Source organism: Cavia porcellus, unplaced genomic scaffold (assembly GCF_034190915.1).
Source record: "Cavia porcellus strain 051 isolate PalLab524CR breed Dunkin Hartley unplaced genomic scaffold, mCavPor4.1 scaffold_3, whole genome shotgun sequence".
Classification (NCBI taxonomy): domain Eukaryota; kingdom Metazoa; phylum Chordata; class Mammalia; order Rodentia; family Caviidae; genus Cavia; species Cavia porcellus.
The window spans coordinates 18654235-18664404 of NW_026947486.1; the positions used below are offsets into that span (position 1 = coordinate 18654235).

The 10170-nt window shown below is 38.7% G+C and overlaps 1 non-coding gene across 1 annotated transcript; it reads right to left on the minus strand.

The window, feature by feature from the left end:
• Positions 1 to 5351: 5351 nt before the first annotated feature.
• Positions 5352 to 5482, minus strand: LOC111754758 (small nucleolar RNA SNORA63). The gene has a single exon (XR_002789427.1). It is a non-coding gene; the product is annotated as a small nucleolar RNA SNORA63 (small nucleolar RNA).
• Positions 5483 to 10170: the final 4688 nt, after the last annotated feature.

Sequence of the window (10170 nt, forward strand, 5' to 3'; positions counted from 1 at the left end):
ATTTTTCAAAATTATTTAGCTGTTCTTTTGGCCTTCAGTTTTATTTATTTTTCATGTTATTTTATTTTTCTGTGCTGGGTATTAAACTCAGGAATTGAAAGAGTTTTTAGCACGGTTAGAAGACAGACTATAAAGTAAAGTGGCCTTTATTTTAAGAATGCGGAGAGAGAACTTCTCAACCACTGAGGTCTGGCTTTCTCTCTGCCAGACTCATGGTGTGGGGGCATACATATAGCTTAGGTGTGGGGTGGAGCCTAAGGGGCATTACTGATGCACAGGTAGCCCATTGGAATTCATTTCGCGCCACAGGTAAATTGCTTAGGGGCAGGGAAGGTGACCTTTCACCTTCCAGCCTCCCACCACTACAGCATCCCCTCCAGGGCAAAATCCTTTCATTTCTCTCCTCTTTCTTAAAATAAAGACCACTTTACTTTATATTCTGTCTACTAACCGTGCAGAAAACTCTTTCAGAAATTTATAATATTATACATACCACTGTGCTACAAATTAGCTCCATTATAAATTTTATTTTTATTTCTGTTTATTTTTGTTCAGTACTGAACTGACTATTGAAACCAGCTTAGGGTCTGTACAGTGAGCTATATCCCCAGATTTTTTATTTTTGATTTAAGAGATAACGTATCACTAAGTTGCCCACTATGGACTCAAAATTTCAATCCTCTTATCTTGATTTCCCTGAGTACTAGAACTAAAGGTGTACGTCACCACTCTGGGTTCCTATTATAAATTTTAGAATCAGATTGATTATATCTATTAAAAATCTTACTACAATTTTAATTGTAATTTCTTTATTTTTCCAAATCCATTTTATTTCAAGAATAAAAAGGAAAAAAACTACAACAAAATTTCAAAACATATTAATCAGGAGCAAAAATGGTACATTCCTTCTAAATTGTCATCCCAAAATCATTCACCCAGAGCACAAGACATCTGCATTCAATTGTCTAGACAACAACTTTGCTGTTTGTATTTCTTCCTCTGAGAACTGTGTATTCATCTCAAATGGCCATTTTTGGATTGGGTCTTTAAATCTGGGAGGACTGATTTTTTTTTTTTTTTTAGTTCTTGATATGTTCTCCATAGTAATCCTTTGTTTGAGGAACAGCTGGCAAAATTTTTCTCCCACGTTGTGCGTTGTCTGTTCACTCTGTTGGTGGTTTCTCTTGCTGTGAAAAAGATTTTCAGTAGGATGAGATTCCAGTTGTTGATTATTTGTGACACTTCCTGTGCAATCTGAGTTTTGTTCAGTCTTTCCTACACCAATGTCTTCAACAGTTTTACCTACTCAATTGTCCAGCAGATTTAATATTTTTGTTTTAATATTAACATCTTTGATCCATTCTGATTTTATCTTTGTGCATGGTGAAAGATACAGGTCCAGTTTTAATCATCATCGGCATGTGTAGAGTCAGTCTTTCCAGCACCGTTTATGAAAGAGCTTATATTTCTTCCACTGAATGTGTTGAACATCTTTGTCAAAGAGAAGAAGGCTTAGCGTGTCTGGAGTTGTTTCTGCATCTTCTAATCTGTTCCATTTATCCTCGGGTCTTGTTTGTTTGTTTTGCTTTGGGCCAGTACCACACTGTTTTTATCACAGTAGATTTATAGTATAATTTCAAATCTGAGATTGTGATGTTCCCTGTCTTCTCTTTGTTGCACAGGATTGCCTTTGCTATTCTAGGTCTCTTCTGGTTCCAGATAAATTTTCAGATTGTTTTCTATAACCCTGTGAGGTATACTATTGGAATTTTGATTGGGATTGCATTGAATCTGTATGACAGTGTTGAAAGTATGGCCATTTCACTGTATGCTTCTTCCTACCCAAGAGCAGGAGATATCCCTCCATTTTCTAATATCCTCTTCAATCTCCTTTTTCAGATCACTGTAGTTTTCAAGGGAGAAGTCTTTTACCTCCTTTGTTAGATTGACTCCTAGGTAGTTCATTTTTTTGCATGCTATTGTAAAAGGTATTATTTCCCTGATTCCTCTCTCAGTGAATTTGTTGCTCATATACAAGAAGGCTATTGATTTTTGAGCATTGACTTTGTAGCCAGCTACATTACTGAATTTGCTTATTAAATCTAAATGTCTTTTGGTGGAGTTTTGGGGTCTTCTAAGTGGAGTATCATGTCATCGGCAAATAACAATGATTTAACGTCTTCCTTTCCTATCTTTATTCCTTTTACTTCTTTTTCTTGTCTAACTGTTCTAGCTAAAGTTTCCAGGACTATTATTGAATAAGGATGGAGACAGTGGACATCTTTGTCTTCTTCCTGATTTTAGGGTGAAAGCTTTTAATTGTTGTCCATTTAGTATGATGTTGGCTGTTGGTTTGTCATAGATGGCTTTTATTAGGTTAAGATAAAGACCATCTATTCCAATTTTTTCATGAATGGGTGCTGGCCTTTGTCAGATTTTTCTGCAACTATTGAAATGCTCATATGAGTTTTGTCCTTGACTCTGTTAATATGGTGTATTACACTTATGGATTTATGTATGTTGAACCATCCCTACATCCCTGGGATGAATTCCACTTGATCATAGTAATCATAGTGATCTTTGTGACAATTGGCTGCAGTCTGTTTGCCAATATCTTATTGAGGACTTTTTGCATCAGTGTTCATTAGGGAGATTGGCCTGTAATTCTCTTTCTTAGTTGGTTCCTTCTCTGTTTTTGGTATCAGGGTAATGCTTGCTTTCAGGAATGATTTTGGAAGTATTACTTCCCGCTCAATTTCATTAAAGAATTTGAAAAAGAAATAATGGTGTTAGGTCTTCTTTAAATTTCTTATAGAATTCAGCAGTGAACCTGTCAGGTTCTGGGCTTTTCTCTGTTGCTAAGTTTTTAATTACATCTTTGATTTCATGTGTTGATACTGGGTTATTTAGAAATTTTATATCTTCTTGATTCAGCTTAGGTAATTCATATGTGTCCAGGAATCTGTCCATTTCTTCTGTATTTTCTATCTTAATAGAATACAAGTTTTCAAACTGGGTATAGATGCTTTTCAGGATTTCTGCAGTCTGCTGTGATTTCACCCTTTACACTCCTAATTGCATGGATTTGAGTCTTTTCTTTCCTTTTTTGATATAGTTGGCTAAGGTTTTGCCAATTTTATTTCATTTTCAAAATTTGATACACTGATTTTTTGTGTTGCTTTTTAGTCTCCTGTGTGTTAGTTTCTGCTCTGATGTTTGTAATTTCCTCTCTTGTATGAGCTTTTAGTTTAGCCTGCTCGTCTTTCTCTAGAAGTTTGAGGTTGAACATTAAGTTGTTTATATGTGCTTGCTCTGTTTTCCTGATATGGGTATTTACTGCTATAAATTTCCCTCTTGTGACTACTTTCATTGTGTCCCACAAGTTCTGGTATGTTGTAATTATTATTCAACTGTGAGAACTGTCTGATTTCCTCTTTACTTCCATCTGTGGCCACTGGTTGTTCAGTAGGGTGTTACTTAATTTCCGTATGTTCATGAAATTCTCATAGTTTCATTTGGTATGAATTTCCAGTTCCATTGCACTGTGGTCTGATAGTATGCATGGGATAATTTCAATTCCTTGGCATTTACTTAAGTGTGTTAAGTGAGCCAGTATATGGTCTATTTTGGAGATTATCCCATGTGCAGCTGAGAAGAATGTGTATTCTGATGTAGTGGGTTGGGACACTCCATAGACAGTTATTAGGTCCATTTTTTCAAAAGTCTGATTTAGTTCTAATATTTTATTATTGATTTTTTTTGTCTAGTTGATCTGTCTTGTTGTGACAGTTGAGTATTGAGGTCTCTCAATACAATTGTATTAGGCTTATTTGATTTTTCATGTCTATTAGTAATTGCTTGATATAGATGGGAGCACTGGTATTTGTTGTATATATAGTTATGATTATTATCTCTTCCTCTTGGATTGTGCCCTTTATGAGAATGTAGTGACCTTCTTTCTATCTCTTAGTCGTCTTGGCTTGAAAATCAGCTTTTCTTCAAATCTAATATCTACCCTTGTTTTTTTCTGGATTCCTGTCACACGGAGTATTGTTTTTTTTTTTTTTTAATTTTATTTTGAAAGTATACAACAGAACAAATCAGAATAAAGCCAACTAAGGTCTTACAGTGAAATTGGTACAGAACTTCACAGCAGGTTACCGGGATAACAGTAATAGGTATCACAGTATATTTTGTTATCTTTATAATAGTTGTTCTTTCAATCACGTGTATCAAAATGAGATGAAATATCGAACACTGTAGAACTTATCAAAACAGAATATTGAATAGAGCAGTACCATTAATCAGAAAAGAACAACACAGTAATAAAAATATTTGCCTTCAAAGAAATGGTAGAAGGAAGTCCCCCTTATTTGCTATGGTCAACCACCCAGGAGACGCTCAGATTTCTGATTCCCATTTGCTAATGGGCGGGGTGGGGGAAGAAGGAGGATAGGGGAAGTGGGATATTTGACTCTAGGTCATGTATCAGTAGGTTCACTATTGCTTAGCAGGGAGGCAGGATAGTCATTTGGTTTCACAGCATCCTCAGTTCCAACATGGCACGAATCTCAGGAGCTGCTGCTGGTTCTCCTCTGGAAGGGCTGCAGTCTGCCATGGGGCCTCCCTTACCAGGGAGGGGAGGTGCTTGCTTGGCTTCCCAGGGTCCTAAGTTCCAACTTGGCATGGATCTCAGGAGACACTCCACACGGAGTATTGTTTTCCATCCTTTGACTTTCAGTCTGTGAATTTCCTTTTGAATTAAGTGTGTTTCTTGTATGCAGCATGTTGTTGGATCTTGCTTCTTGATCCATTCGGCCAGTCTGTGTCTCTTGACTAGTGAAATGAAACCATTAACATTGATGGTTATATCTGATATGTATTGACTCATTCTGGTCATGTTATTTTCCTGTTGTTGTCACCCTCACCCTGTCCCCCAATCGTTTCTCTTTCCTGGTTTATTACTTCTGTTGTGGTTCATGGATCTGTAGTTCTTATTTTTTCTTTCTAGAATATCCTTCAGAAAACTTTAGAGTGCTATTTTGGTGATCATAAGTTTTCTCAGATGATCTGTGTCATGGAAGTATCTTTCTTCTGCACCAACTTTGAAAGATAGTTTTGCAAGATACATCAATCTGGGTTGGAAGTTGTTTTCCTTTAGAACTTGGGGCACTTCCTCCAAGCTCTTCTTGACTTAGGAGTTTGTGCTGGGAAATCAGCTGTGATTCTGATTGGCTTTCCTTTATAGGTAATTGGTTTCTTTCCTCTAACAGCTTTTAAGATTCTATTCTTGTGTTGAATTTCTGGAATCTTGACTATGATATGCCACGCTGTAGATTTTCTTTTTCACCATGTGTGAGACACGCGTCCCTGGCTGCTACACAGGCATGGCAGACAGGTATAGTTAAGAAACATCTTTGCTTTGAACAGGAGGAATGAAAGCACAGCACTTTACAGCCATGTTGTAGTCTGAATCCTGCTCGGGCTGTAGATTTTTTAAGACCATTGCTAGTTGGAGTTCTCTATGCCTCATTTATCTGCATGTCAAATTCTTTTTCTCTACCAAGAAAGTTTTCTGTCGTGATGTCTGTGAACGTTTTTTAATGTAATTTGTGGTATCTCCTACTTGTTCATGACTCCAGTAAATTTTATATTATTCTTTTTTGTCTCATCTAGCAGCTGCTGGATTGCTTTCTTGTGGTCCCTTGCTATTTATGAGAAATCTTTCTTTTCCTGGTCACTATTTGGCAAGCCTGTCTTCAGTCCCTGAGATCCTGTCCTCACGTTGGCCTTTTAAAAATGAAAAAGGAAAAGAAAAAGAAATAGTCCATTTCCAGGATTCTCTCTCATTTCACTAAGTGAAACCTGACAGCCTGTGGAGACGAGTCCCGAATCTTGCCACTCTATCCCCGTAAGCCAGCATTTGCTTTATGGCAGAGTAGTGGATACCCTCAGCAGGCCTGTCCTGAGACCAGACTCATTGGGCTCACCATAGTCCAAGCAATTCCAAAGGTCTGTGCCCAGCTAGGAGCTGCTAGAGGAAGCTGCAAGCAGTTTTGAGTTTTGAGCTTATCCTGCCAACTCCAATATGGCTCCCAGCCTATCACTCTCTCCACATGGGAAGATTTAAGTCCTCTACACTCACCACCAGCCAGTGCAGTCCTCCACATCCAGTGCTCCTTCCCTGCTGAGTGTCTCTACAGAGACCTCTGGGGTTGCCAGCTGTCACTGTCACCTTGGCCATGCATCCCCAGGTTCAAACAGTTCAGTAAGTCCATCTGAGGGAGAAGGTGCAGCCAACTACTGTTTTCCTCTTCATTTTATTTTTCCTTTTTACTCTCTTTTTGTGCTTCAGTTTCACACTTCATATTCTTCCAGGGGACCCACTTTCTTCCTTCCTGTCTTCCTCCCGATGCTATATTTCAGCATCTGGACAGTGACTCTCAGAGGGGCTGTCTTCTCTGTTGCTTACCCCTCCACCATCTTCCCAGAAGTTTCTGTAGTTTGTTTAAATCTGTGGAACAATTTGGAAGAATTTACTATTTTTAATCTTTTAATCCAACATGGCATGTTTCTCCAATTATTTGTCTTCAGTTACTTCTGTCAATTATTTTTCTTCAGTTATTTCATAGATTTGAGTACAGAGATCTTGTACATATACTGTAAAGAATTTTGCTTTTGGAGCTATTATAATTTTTAATTTTTTCAATTGATAATTGCTTATATATAGATGTATGACTGATTTTTTAACTTTGTTAAACTCATTTATTCTTATAGCATTTCTGTAGCTTCTTTGAGATTCTTTGGATATACAATTGTATTATCTGTGAGTAGAGAGTTTTGTTTCTCTCATTCCAATCTGTATGTTTTTATTTCTTCTTGTATTACTGTACTGCCTACCGGTATTATATTGACTTGAAAGAATATGAGTGGATATCATTATGTTGCTCCCCAGCTTAATGAAAAGCATATATTCTTTATCATTAGATGTTAGCTATATGTGTTTTTGTGGATGCCCTCGTCAGTTTAAGGGACCTCAATTCTAGTCTAGTTTGCTTAGAAGTTTTCTTAATACTTTCATGTGATGCTGAGCAAAGACACCCAAATCCTCATGCATGCTAGGCAAATGCTCTATCACTGAGCCACATCCCCAGACCTCCATTCTCTTACTTTTAAACTATCCGTATCATTATATTTGCAGTGAGTGGGTATGTTTGTGTGATTAAGGTGACTGGGATTTGAACCCAGGGCCTTTACACTGAGATATATTCCTAGAGCTTCTTTTTTCTTTTGAGACAGAGTCTCACTAAATTTCACAGGCTGGGATCAAACTTAAAGTCCTCCTGTCTCACTTGTCAAGTACTGGGATTAAAGGTGTTCCCTACCACTCTTGGCTATTCAGTTTCTTGAATCTGTAGGTCTTTATCTAATTTGGGAAGTTTGGGGCCCTTATTTCTTCAATTTTTTTTCTGCCCCACACTCCTCTCTTTCTGAGACCCCAATTATTTGAATATTAGACATTGTACTATAGGTTCCTGAGGCCATTCAGTTTTTTCAATCTTTTTTCTCTTGTTCTGATTGAATAATTTTTATTGTTCTATCTCCAAGTTCACTGGCTTTTTCCTCTCTTCTGACATCTATTTATATGATCACATTGTTGGCACCTTGTGTTGCCTTTTCCTATTTGAATCAAACATTTCTTTGTTCTCTGTATGCTAATTTTGGATTGTATTCTGAATATAGTATTTGGAATATTATTTTATGAGACTTTGGGTCTTGTTTAAATCCTATTGAAGAATATGATATATTTGTTTCAGAAGACAATCTGTATGGTTAGGTTCAGGCCATAGGTTCCATTCTGTCTTCTGTGGATGTGGTTTCCATGTCAATTCTGTTTTCACAGGCTTTGCAGTGATACTTAGGTCTGTCCATTTAGCTCTGTCCCATGTAAGCTTCAGAAGGTTTAGTCTGGAACTTGAACAGAAGTCTGGCGTTAGCTCTGTTCTCAGCCTGGAGATGTTAATTGGGATTCAATCCATGTATGATGAGAATTTCAGAAGCCAGGAAAAGTTATAGAGTTATAAATGACTCCATAAAATGTTTATAAATGTTTGCATTCAAACCCAACCTCAAAGACATTTTCATGGGGATTCTCCAGAGAACATGGTGTGTCTGAAATCCCAGGAGTGCCTGCTCCTCATGCCCAACACTCACTGCAATCTAAAAGCTACCTGATCTCTACTTGGTTCCTTCTTAACCCTGTTTTTCTATTAAGGGAGGGCAAAGAGCAACAGGGCTGACACAGGGTCTCTTAAAGCTCCAAAGAGGGCATAAAGTCCTTTATTTGTGAACCTTCAGGAGACCAGTCATGATCTGAAGCCAAATGGGGCCCTAATACATCTAGGTGACCTCATATCCTGGTCATTTCCTGCCCACACTCAGTGCAGGCAGATAGGATACTAGCGAACTGGCTGAGGAACTCCAGGGGCTATGATGGAGAGTTCTGAAAAGGCAATCAGACCAAATGTCCAAGAAATGACTCCAGTATAGCTCTAATGCGTTTTCCAATACCCCTGGATCTGAGAACCCAATCTAGTGGAACATAAGCTCTGGCCCCTTTCTTCAGCAGTAGAAGGCTCCCCAATGTCAAACATGAAACCCCTTACACTCTATCATACTTTTCTTGTGTGTTGCCTAAGTGACCACCTAGTCAATCAGATTTCTTAAAAAGTCATCTAGTTGACAATGAATCAAGACATCTGGTCAACCTAAAAACTCAGCTCTAAGGTCAATGCCCAAATTAGAACATCTGTCAAACCAACGAAAAAGGCCATCTAGTCCCCCTGACTTGCCAAAAGGCAATCTGCCAGGGTCTTGGAGAGTCTTTGCACAATCTTGGTAGACATGCCAAAAATGGAAGGACCTCAGTATTCTTTTCACAGGCAACTTCTTAGCCAGCTCTCTTGGGAAATGAGATGATATCTTCCAGATGAAAAGAAGGCTTGTAATGTGTATAGGAAACCAATAAATTCCACATACTCCGTGTTCCTCACACTATGCCCCCCTACATCACCCTCTTGAGATCTGAAAGCATGGGAAAACAGTAAAAACATCATGCTGATGCTCTGGTCATTATTTGAATAGTAAATAGTGAAGTCCTTCGTCTCTGACCAAAGAATCTCATGTCTTCCACATGCATTCATGAAACAAGAAAGCTTTTCAGCTTGCAAGTAGGGCAAAATCTCAGATTCTTTATAGTTCTGGACATTAACCCTTTTAATCAGACACTGAGTCCAAGATTCTCAGGCCAGGCATCATTAACGCCAGACTTCTCATACTACACTGCCAAGTTCTGTCTTTCCCCTGACAGAACTTCCAATGTAGGCTGCCAATGATGCCTCCCCAGTTCCACCATCAGAGGCTAGCTCTACACTACTAGCTCCAGAACTGAAGACTCATCTCTTGCTTCAAAGACTTAAATTCTAACCTCTTCCTCCAGAGACTGGGTCTTCACTACTCTTCCCAGAAAGCAAGTTGGGTCTTCTGCTTCCAGCAAATAAATGCCAATTTTTGCCACCAGCACTATATTCCCTAATTCCTCCTCTAGAGGTCTCATCTCTATACCTGTTCCAGATGCTAAGTTCTGATTTCAATCCCAAAGTCTAGCCTCTTCCTCTTAGTCATGAAATGAAGTCTCACTTCTTGGCAGAGGCTGTCTCAATTTGCACAAGCAATCACTGAAGCTGTCTCACTACCTAACCTCAACCTGAGTGTTCATGACCCCATTTCATGCAGGGAAAAAAAGAAAGGGGAGGACTGGCAGAGGTGGCCATGGAAACTTTCAGAGAATGTAGAGTCTTTTAAGAACAGGTCTTTGGGAAGCAAAAACAATAAGAGGCCCTGAGCCAGGCAGGCCTTCACCCTCTGAGGCCTGCTGGCCTTTAGATAATAACTGAGGCACCTCGTGGCCCTACTTCTTTTTTTTTTTTTTTTACTACTTCTTGAGTAGAGGAGTTTGGAGAGAAGTGAGACTAACAGAGTCTCACTTGGGGCTACTGGGGAGCAGAGGTGAGCCTATACACCAGCACATACTTCCCCACTGGAACCAGATAGACATGCAACCTGAATAGTACCTTTAAAAGACTTCGAAAACCTTGATGGCCCCATCTC